The sequence below is a fragment of the Amborella trichopoda genome, chromosome 6 (genome assembly GCF_054954075.1).
Source record: "Amborella trichopoda isolate Santa Cruz 75 chromosome 6, AtrichopodaSantaCruz75HAP2 v2.0, whole genome shotgun sequence".
Lineage (NCBI taxonomy): Eukaryota > Viridiplantae > Streptophyta > Magnoliopsida > Amborellales > Amborellaceae > Amborella > Amborella trichopoda.
The window spans coordinates 43,943,588-43,952,896 of record NC_142341.1 but is presented as its reverse complement, the minus strand read 5'-3'; the positions used below and the strand labels follow the sequence as shown (position 1 = coordinate 43,952,896).

At 33.9% G+C, this 9,309-nt stretch overlaps 1 non-coding gene across 1 annotated transcript; it reads left to right on the top strand.

Annotated features, from left to right (window-relative positions):
- Window positions 1-948: 948 nt before the first annotated feature.
- On the top strand, window positions 949-3,800 carry LOC18428534 (cytochrome P450 71AP13). Its single transcript, XR_016058582.1, has 3 exons — window positions 949-2,200; window positions 2,349-2,376; window positions 2,807-3,800. It is a non-coding gene; the product is annotated as a cytochrome P450 71AP13 (transcript).
- Window positions 3,801-9,309: the final 5,509 nt, after the last annotated feature.

Genomic DNA, 9,309 nt, shown 5'->3' with positions numbered 1-9,309 from the left:
TCTATTTAGACAAGGACCCACTTTCTATGCGGCCATCCCGCATATTGTAGAAATGCATGATTGGAAATAAGTATATTTTTTAAATATAATTTTATTTTAATTTTTAGTGAATATATAATATTTAACATGAAGATCATGAAAAAAAATAAAAAATTGACTATTAGAAATAATAATTATATTAAAAAAATATTTTGACTGTTAATTCCAATCGTTTTAAGATGAATCACATATTTGCATCTATCTTTAAGATGAATGTTTTATACCTCTAGACCCCACATTGCAGAAATGTGGTCTAGCGTGCCTGAACAATTTTCCTTTAGATAAAGAAGTTGCAACCGACAAAATTTTCTAGGGTCCTGCTTATGTTTAGGGCGTGCTTGGCTTGCTTTGTGGCGACCCGGGCCTAGCCTGACCTGTCCTAGGATCACATTTTGTTACCCAATGTTCAATGCTTAGTTTTTCAAGACCAGGCCGGTCGGGCCAGGGTAGACGTCGACCCAAAAGACACGCAAAAAGGGCCACAAAGGAATCGTTACCTTAGAGAGGAATTTTGTTGAAAGCTACTACGAGCAGACAAACCTTGTTGAAAGCCATAGTGAGAAATTTTCTATCTTATGATGTCATCTGAACTAGTTTCTCTTGCATCAGGCATCTGTATATGTAATTGCATCACCAACCTATAGTTGTAATCAGTTGAAACTCATTCTTCTCATAATTCAAATAAAACTTACGCCAAGGGAACTAATAAAAAACGATACTTTTTTTTATTTTTCTGGAGGTAGAAGCAAAAGGATTTTTTCTAGGTTTTGGGGGGATTCGTAATCTAAGGTACTGTGGATTCATCGGATCTCAGTAAGCATTGTGGAATAACTCATTAAAAAGGCCGTAACCGGGTGCCGAATAACTCATTATATATGTTAAAACATAGTCTTTTACAAAGAATAATGGACGTGATCATTTTGGCTAGTCATGTTCACACACACACAGAATTTCCTCCGCTCTCTTGGTATTTTAAAGAACATTCAAGAAGAGAGATAGAGAGATGGAGCTACATTTTCTTTGCATTGTTCATTAGTGGAATGGAGTCTTTCACCCGACTCACATATAAAAAGACTGGTAAGTTTGTTAATTTAAGAAGACTATAATTGCAAAATATTTTATGACCACTTGCGCACCCCTAGCAACTATAAACACGAAGGTAAACGATACGTCTGAGGCACAAGTTGATGCAAAGTGCAATGGCCTACTTTTTGTTAAATGCAGTGGCTCTTAAATTGTGCATCGCCAAAGCTCAACTCTGGGGATGGTGGTACGAATACGCCGTCCTTCTGGTGACCTTAATTATTGGCTCTCTGTTTGTACATCAGAGGAGGAGAGACAATCGCCTCAACCTACCGCCCGGTCCTTGGAGGCTCCCAGTGATCGGAAACCTCCACCTACTACTACCCGGCAAGTTGCTACACCAGTTGCTCCGAGACCTCTCGGTCAAGTATGGGCCCATCATGTTCTTGCAGTTAGGGCAACTTCCCACTGTCGTGATTTCCTCACCAGAAATCGCTCGAGAGGTATTGCAGACCAACGAGCGGGTCTTTTTCGATCGACCGAGTCCATGCTATTGCAAGTACCTCCTGTACGGCGGAGACAACCTCAGTCTGTCGCCCTACGGCACGTTTTGGAGGAACGTAAGGAAGTTGTGTGTAATGGAGCTACTCAGCAATAGGAAGGTCCAGGATTTTAGGGAGGTAAGAGAGGAGGAAGTGGCGACACTCATTCAAGATATTGCGACCACCACTGGTATGGTGAATTTGTCCCGTTTCGTGCTCTGTCTCACCAACAATGTGGTTTCCAGAATCGTCGTCGGAAAAAAGTATCGAGAGAATGGCGTGGGTGGATACGCAGATATGGTGAATAAGGTGGCGAACATGCTTCATGGATACAGTATTGGGGACTTGTTCCCATCGATGCAGTGGATCACCTTCTTCACCCCAATGCATGCACGCGTACGACATTTATTTCGCCGGGTCGACGCTTTTCTTGACGGGATTGTGGAGGAGCACCTGAAAGAACGCAAAAATGGTGACAAGATAAAGGACTTTGTGAACTATCTTCTTGACATTCAAGAAAGGGGCGACCTCCATTTCCCTCTCACCCGTCACCATCTGAAGGCGCTTCTCCTGGTTCGTCCCATCCTCCATTCTAAGTTGCACATTAGAATTATCAAAATAGGGAAAAAAAAAAAAAGAATTTGAATTTCTAAACACTTAACCTTTGACAACCCCAAGGTTAGAGTGTTCAATCTTGTAACGTTTTCTCGGCTGGGTCCACTCAGACTTGTCCCCTTTGGTTAGACGAGTACCCATATGCAACTTGTGCTATGTAAGAAAAATAAAAAAAATTCATAAAAACTTGTGGTTGGACGAGTACCCATATGCAATTTGTGGTATGTAAGAAAAATAAAAAAATTCATAAAAATAAATAAAAATATGTAGTTGATATATAAAGTTCTTTTATGTATTTCTCGCAAATATTTGTGAGGTTTTCTTAAAATATGCCCGATTTTTTTGTTTTCCTATTTTTTGGGATTTTTAAAATATCTCCAACTGTAAATCAAGTTTTCTAATTGTATTTCTGAATACGTTTTTTGAGCCCATTTGGTTTCTAGTTTTGTTTTCTATTTAATAATTTATTTTTTTTATTTTATTTTAATTTTTTCATTTATTTTTATTTTGATATAGCTACATCCATTTGCTTGTTATTTTCTTTTTGAAGGGAGGAGATTGTAGCATGTGATTGCTTGATTTTGTAGTTCGGGTGGTATTTCTCCAACCCAACTCTACTAACTGCTAAGCCATGCTGCCAAAAGCCAATATTCACTGCTTTCTATCTTATTTTCACTGGATTAAATGTTTGTTTCTCTGTCTTGTATTTGTGGTATTGGCAGGATATGATCGGTGGGGGAACTGAAACATCATACGTTACAATGACTTGGGCTATGTCGGAGCTCATCAGGAACCCGAGAATAATGAGGAAAGCTCAAGAAGAACTCAGAAACACAATTGGGGAAAAACCAATGGTCGAAGAGAGTGATTTACCTAAATTGACCTACCTCAAATGCATCATTAAGGAAATCTTTAGGTTCCATACCCAGATTCCTATTATAGCCCGAGTTTCACGCGAGGATTGCATAATTGGTGGCTACCATGTACCAGCTGGAACAAGGGTTATGGTGAATGCTTGGGGAATAGGAAGAAGTGCAAAAATCTGGGAAAATCCAGATCAATTTATACCAGAGAGATTTGAGAAAAGCACAATTGATTTCAAAGGCCAAGATTTTGAACTCATACCATTTGGTGCAGGGCGAAGGGGTTGCCCTGGCATATCATACGCAAACTCAGTGATCGAAATTGTTCTCGCTCAACTTTTGTTTCATTTTGATTGGGAGCTTCCAAATGGAACCAAGCCAGAGGAACTTGACATGACAGAAAATACTTCAGTAGTGAGACAGAAAAAGTCGGATCTTATTCTAGTTGCAAAGCCTAGATGTCCCCGTTCCAAGCTCCATGTTTCACAATCATCACCATCTGAATCCGGAGATCATTAAGGTAGTAGAAGCCCATTGCTAACTGATGAATGAGACTTCAGAATAAACCATGCTCTGTATCATGCTTCTGGTTGGGATGTAAAATTATTGTTTTGGTTCATTGCGAATTGGCCTGGTCCAGAACATGCATGGAAGTTCCTCAAATATGTTACATGGCTTCTTTTGTGATAATTGAATTGTCCCCATATTTAGAAAGATGGTACATGGCCTTAATGAGTAATTCAATGATATTTATGGTGGTCTTAAATTTGACTTCTATAAACGTTACTAATAAGGACATTTATGAGGAGGACAAACGGGGGTGGTGCTGTAATATTCCTATGAAAATAAAATAAGAAAAGGATTTCCCTTCAAATGTTGCGGTATATTTTAAGGGTGTATTTTGAGGGATTGTTTACAAAAAGACCGTTTATCTTTTGTACATAGAGATCAAAATTATTTTTTTTAAGTTTTCATAGATCTGCTCGATCTACACTACTTTTGAAGCTTTAAATCAGTGGTTTAAAAAATAGATCTGAGCGCCAGATCGGGCACCTCAAAAACCCATCCGGATCGGTGAATCGGCAATCCAGATCAGGAGTCGGCCGAATCGGTCTGATTAAGCCTTAAAAAAAAAAAAAAAATTCATTATAAATGTTATTTTTTAATAATCCAATAAGCAATATGGGTATTACATTATTAACTTTCATTTTTAATCAATTTGCAAATAATTAAGATATGTTTTCTCTGTATGAACTTATATTAACCATTAAATTTGCATCACATAAAACAAAAACATAGAATTACTATGGATAAAGTATATAATCATATATAGACTACAATAAATAATGGATTTAATCGATGAAAAATGGCCACTAAAATCTCGAATTGGAGGAAAATCCTAATCCACTAAAAAAAAAAAAAAAAAACCAAATTATTACGACCTAACTAACTATAATCCAAAATTATTACAACCTATCTAACTATAATATTATATATTGCAATGAAAATTGTTGGTTTATATTTTATTATATAAATAAAAACAAATTTAAAATATTTTATAATATCATTTAATTTAAACTGTATTATTGACAACTGTAAGAAAAATAATATATTACAAGATTTATAATGCAAATAAATAAATAAATAAAATATTTGATTATCAATCTAGAAATTATTCGAATGCGCATCAATTTTCGATTAACACTTCAAATTTTCAAGAATATAATTTTTTAAAATTCTATAATAAATTTAATGGAAGAGATTGTTAGAGACAAAAAGATATTTCAAATGTGTATGAATCATTTCTTAAAATTAATATTCCTAAATTTATGTTAAAGCTGATCATATTATAAAAATAATAATTATAATTAAATCAGTTATTCTTAGTTTGAATAAAAAAATATTTGTTGTATTAAGAAATATCTTTTATTTTTGTTAAAAGAAATACTTGTATTTTTTTTTTGAGATAAAATATGATATTTGTTGTATTACTGTTTTGTTTTTGACAAGAAACCAAAGAAGGTGTTATATTACTTTTTTTTTTGCTTGTTGTATTACTTTTTATTTTTGTACAAGAAAATAAAAAAATAATGTTGTTGGTGCCTTTTATTTTTTATACCTTTTATTTTGTTTTCTTGACAAGAAATATTTATTTTATTACCATTTTTTTTACAAGATAAAAAAGAAGATGTATGGTCTTTTTTATTTTTTAGCAAGAAATGCTTTTTGTATTACTTTTTATTTTTTTGATGATATTATTTTCTTCATTTTTTTTTTTATGACAAAAGTAAAAACCTATCTACTTTTTTTTTATTTTTTTTATGATATTATTATTATTATTATTATTATTATTATTTTTATTATTATTATTATTATTATTATTATTATTATTATTTTATGAAGACAAAAAGTGAATTGCACAATAGCGTCCCAAAATTCGAGCCTGGACATCACACATAGAAACATTGCTGCTAACCACCTCAGCCCTTCATGCGCTGCTAAAGAGTCTTCTACAATAATTACTCATATTGAATGACTTTTCAACATAATATCACTTAGCACAAGTCCCACATCGAAGAATTGGAGAAAGTTTACACAGTATAAATATCTTTACAAAAGCTTTAATGTTAGCACGATAGAAAGGGTATTGTAATGATCTTAAACTTTCAAAAAAAAAAAAAGAAAAAAAAAAAAAACTTTTAATAAGTGATGGTCCATATGAGCATGATGGTCCTTAGGGACCATCACTACTTTCAAAAGCTTTTGGTTTAAGTTTTTGCTACCTTGCCACGTCCTTTAGTGAACGTGGGCTTTAAACGTTCAGCTGTAATATAATTGTTACACCTCATGTATGAGGTGTAACTTAATAAAATAAAATAATAAGGTGCCTTAAGAATTTAAATAGGAGAGGCGAAGACTCCCACCCTATAAAATTTTTGAGATCTTTCTCTCTCTAGTCGAAATGCAGTGAGCTCTTTCTCTCTTTAGCCGAATTTTTATCGGAAGCTCCCTCTTAAATATTTTAGGTAAGTGACTTCATTATCTTGAAAAATAATCCATTCTTTTTAAAAATGAAATGAAATAATTACTTCTTCTTATTATCATGAATTTTAGGCGCGATAAATTTTATGCACAAGCGACCTCATTATTTTGAAAAATAATCTTTTTAATAAAATTGTGATATTTTATCTATGTTACAAATTTTAAATGCTGTAAATTCTTAGAAATAAATTTATTTATTTTGCTTGTCTATCGTTAGAGAATTTTAGATACTATAAAATTATTAGAAATAAATGTGATATTTCTGCTTTTAGTAAAATTGTGAGATTTCTTTCTACTGTTTTGGAATATTTAGACATTATAAAATTCATGTGCAAAAGACTGCCTTATTATTTGAAAACTGATATTTTTGCAATTGATTATAGCATTATCTGTGAAATGTTTATTTACGAATTGACATCCCATAAATTGTGATAATTCTGTATTCTTGAATTTCTATAAGAGTTTTTTTATTCCTATTAGATTGGCAATTATGCTAGAATGTCTTTACGAACTGCTACCTTTCTAAATCTGAGCCCAAAATATTTGACTGGTTATTTTTGAAACGTTATTGAAAGTGACTGTTATTAATGGTTTAAGTGAAATTCATATTAATAATTTCAGTGATATGTTGAGTATATGATATTGTTGCTTTCGAATGTTTAAAGAGATTTAGAAATACTTTAAGTATGCAAGTGGACTCATCCGGTTCGCCGGTGAGGTATAAGTGGACCTATCTGGTACGCCTGTAGGGATTAAGTGGACTCCTCTGGTACGTCGGTGAGGTATAAGTGGACCTGCAGGGATTAAGTAGACCTATCTGAAACATCGATAGGGATTAAGTGGACCCATCAGGACGCTGATGGGGTATGTAGGTGACCTACTTGGGACACCAGTAGGGTATTTTGTGAAATCTTTTAAAATATGCTCTGACGTTAAAATGTTATACGCATTTCAATTATTCGAATTATGCTTAATTATGCATTTTGAAAGTGAAACTATTGATGCATTTCTGTTAATAGATCTCCTTTTTTAAAATATTGATATCTTTCAACCTTGATTATTTTTAAGATTATGATGATCACTTACTTAGTAGCCAAACTCATTAAATTGTTGTAAACATTTTTTCCGGATAACTGTGGTTTCATTTTGACTGCTCGTCAGGATCAACTCTGGAAGATATTGTAGTTGTGCTTAAACTTTCTTTTGTTACTTTGTAAGAATTCGCCACTATAAATTATTCCTATTAAGAGATGTATATATGTTTTGACTGTCACATCTCAGAAATATCAGTATTGTAAAATCTTGGGGAGTGTCAATTATGGTATCAGAGCAATAAGTTTAAGATTCTTAGGAAATTTAAAAAAAATGTACTTAAAATCCAGAATAGTTGAAGCTAATAAGGAAGGAATTCACAAAGCCTTGGAAAATATGGTTGCTCTAATGCAACGTCAGATGGGAAACAACAATTCACCCAGGCAGTCAATTACGGAAAATGGTAAGAGTAATATCGAACAATTTAAGAAATTGAACCCACCTTCTTTTAAGGGTGCTGTAAACCCACTGGAAGCCGAGGGATGGATTATGCAATTAAAGAAAATATTCGAGGTAATGGAATGTCCTGATGATAGGAAGGTGGCCTCCGCAGTTTTTATGTTAGAAGGTGAATCACAACATTGGTGGCAAATGGAAAATGGAGTATTGGTCAAAGAAAACCCTTGACTTGAGAAGTATTTCTAGAGGCATTTAATGAAAAGTATTTCCCAGATTTTATTCGAGACCAAAAAGAAATAGAATTTCTGGAAATAATCCAAGGAAACCGGACAATAGCACAGTACGAGGCCAAGTTTACCGAATTGGCCAGGTTTGCACCACATATGATTAACAATAAGGCAAGAAAGGTGAAAAAATTTGTAAGGGGTCTCAGACCAGCTATTAGAAGCAGAATATCAGTCTTAAAATTGAGAACTTATGCTGAAATAGTGGATCAAGCTCAAATTGTCGAAAAAGATTTCGAAGATTACCAAAAGATAAAAAATCAGAAAAGTCAAGTTAAACCCACACCGTCTAATCGACAACAGCTTGAAAGGGCAAACAAGAAGTAAAGGCTCTTGCCACTTCAAAGCCCAATTGAACCATGTAAAAAGGTGGGAAAAACCATGGATCGAGCCCTTGTTATTGGAATATTGGAACCTATTTTAAATGTGGAAAATTGGGGCACCAGATTAGAGAATGTTTTAGGTTATAGATGCAATAGCTTCCAAAGCAGGGAAAGATAGCTCAGAAGCCTCAGATGAAGGGAAGAGTATTTGTGATCACCCAGCAAGACGCTCAGGCTTCAAAATCAGTGATCCAAAGTACTCTTATTATCTTCCAAAAAGTAGCTCATGTTTTAATTTGATCCTGGATCTACCCATTCATTTGTGTCACCATACTTTGCATGCCACTTAAAGGTATAACCAGAACAATTAGAATACATTCTAGAGGTAGCCACACCGATGGGAAATTCAAGTGACACCAATATAGTGTATGAATCCTGTGTAATAAAGATAGAAGAAAAAGAACTGTTAGTTGATTTAATACTTCTAGAAATTCAAGATTTTGATGTAATCTTAGGCCTGGATTGGCTTTCTGTATACCATGCAAATATTAATTGTTACAAGAAAATGGTTACCTTTAGTATTCCGAATCAACTAGTATTTTACTTCAATGGTATCAAAAAAGACTTGCTATCCTATTTAATCTCCTATATTTGAGCTAATCGCTTCTTTCGAAAAGGGTGTGAAAGCTGTCTTGCCTATATCAAAGAAGATAGGAAGGAAGAAATAAATTTGGATACCACTCCGGTTATCCGAGAATTTCCCGACGTTTTCCCTAAAGAATTGTCTGGATTACCGCCTGACAGGGAAATTGAATTCTCTATTTAGTTATTGTCAGGGATAGCCCCAATTTCTAAGGCACCTTATAGAATGGCACCTGCAGAACTTAAGGAACTTAAACAACAATTGGAAAAATTATTAGATAAAGGTTTTATCGGGCTCAGTGTGTCACCTTGGGGTGCTCCGGTATTGTTTGTTAAAAAGAAAGATGGAACCATGAGATTGTGTATCGATTATAGACAGTTGAACCAAGTGACAGTGAAAAATAAGTATCCATTACCTAGAATAGATGATTTATTTGATCAATTA